General features: G+C 50.3%; 1 protein-coding gene across 10 annotated transcripts in view; it reads right to left on the reverse strand.

Moving 5' to 3' along the window:
• SMAD2 (SMAD family member 2) overlaps positions 1-1632 on the reverse strand; it is a 38352-nt gene extending 36720 nt beyond the window's left edge. For all 10 annotated transcript variants that reach the window (XR_014939504.1, XM_015848208.2, XM_085529292.1 and 7 more), the window contains exon 1: positions 1576-1632. The gene's annotated coding sequence lies outside the window, so the exon portion shown is untranslated. The remainder of the gene's footprint in view (positions 1-1575) is intronic.
• Between the last annotated feature and the right edge of the window lie 277 nt (positions 1633-1909).

A 1909-nucleotide genomic window follows, 5' to 3' on the forward strand; every position in this document is an offset into this window, starting at 1 on the left:
TAATTAAAACTCTGTATGCTGCTCTTACAGAAAGAAAATTTGGGAGTTTTCTTCGGTCTCCACCAGAATTCATATTCTTTGTTAGCCAAAACGCACTACACCAAGCCTGTTCTGCCAGAACGTTTGTGGGAAAGAGATTAGACAGATGGAGACAAGTTTTGTCTCTTAAATCTGCGCTCCGCAGCGGAGATTTCTGAGCTCCAATAAACTCAATTACATCAACCAGCGCTCAACGCTTCTAAAAGATCAAGTGGAGCAGGAAGGTGGAGGAGCTCCCAGCAGGGCCTTTCATTTAGAGATACACTGTGATACAACTGATACACTGTGATTTTGCTCGTGCCCCTTGTTTCTAAGGGTGACTGCCAAATCCTGAACCACGCAATTACAGATCAGTTATTAAACACCCCCAAGTTACTGTTAAAAGTGATCCGAAGTTTGAGCCACTCTTACTGCAGTCCTCCCCCACTTCTCTTTTAGAGGCACTGATAACCAGTGCTATCTTTCACCAAGACAGTGCTAAGCAAATGGAGCCAGGCAGGGAGAAGGAAATGTAAACTTCAAGCCTTTATTGATATTCTCATTCCCCTGTAATTCACTGGAGCTTGTGAACACTGAAGTTTCAAAGCCACCCCTCAGAACAAACAATAAAGCTACTCATGTACGCAACCACAGCTCCCACACTGTGATAACACTTCCTAGAGTCTAAACAGCAACTGCGTTCCGTTAGAGACACCTTTCGACTTAACAACAGGAGGTTCTTCCAGTCTGGAGGACAGATAAAAGACTGATCAGCCTGACCACAGACTCCATGATGCCATGAATCAACCTGAAAGCGGCAGCTCTCAAGGCTACGAGTGGAACACTTATAGACAGACCAACCCGCTGTTAGTGGGCTCCTCATATGGTGTCATTACTAACTTATGGATGCAGATGGAAGTTGCTCATCCGTGACCACAAGAAGAATTTTCAGATTTTTTTATTTTTTTTTTTCTGCAGTGGATGCAGCAAAAAGAACTTTTCCCTAAAACCACCCATTCAACATGAAGGGATTTAAAGGCAGAACACACATGGCTTCTTTAAGATCACAACGTCCCACCAACAAGACACAAAACTGAGCTGCATCCTACTGAACCCTATCAGATATCACAAGAGCTTCTCCCCCACCTTTTGTTCCCTTACCTCCCCATGGTTAAATCCTGCACTGAGGCCCCTCCGATAAGAAAACAACACACAAACAGCACAGCGAGGACCAGCTGCTCCATCACAGCGCAGTGCATTAGCTATGGGGGGTGTGACGTTAAATGGATCTGTGTGTACAGCCCCTATCTGCATTGAGGCCCCGGTCCGGTTCGTGTGGTACCGCCCGGACCCACTATTGGATCCCCCCATTCTCCTCCCCCCCCCTGAGCTCGGCCGCGTCCCCACCACAACAAAGGGTGAGGAGGCCCCGTGGCCTACCCAGCCGGTAGCAGGCCCGCCCCACCTCCCTTCACCCCCCCCGGCCCTCCTGCCTTTCCCCTTGTCTCCCGCTGCCCCTCAGTGCCGGCCCAGTCTATCTATGGGTCCCACACCGACCTCCCGTCCCGGAGCTCCGCCGACACCTCCTCCTCCCTCCTCAGCGCTGCGCACTGTGAGCCCGCCTTCCCCGTGCTCGTTGGTCACTGCCAACGGAGGTGGGAGGGGAGGATTTCTATTGGTTGATTCGCTTGTCAATTAAAAAATGAAGTGATGACATTGGCTTTGCGCATCCTACGCAGATGATTGGCGGGTTGTGCAGCCAATGGGATGACGGCTAGGAAAAAAAAAAAGAAAAAGGAGAGGAGCGCTGGAGCCGGGTGGGCAGGCTCACCAAAAGCAGCGCTTCTCATTGGCTAACCCAGCTGTCACTCTCCGACCGGCGCGACGGCTG

This window comes from Coturnix japonica, chromosome Z (genome assembly GCF_054131305.1).
Source record: "Coturnix japonica strain WE chromosome Z, WE-NBRP24, whole genome shotgun sequence".
In the NCBI taxonomy this organism is placed as follows: domain Eukaryota; kingdom Metazoa; phylum Chordata; class Aves; order Galliformes; family Phasianidae; genus Coturnix; species Coturnix japonica.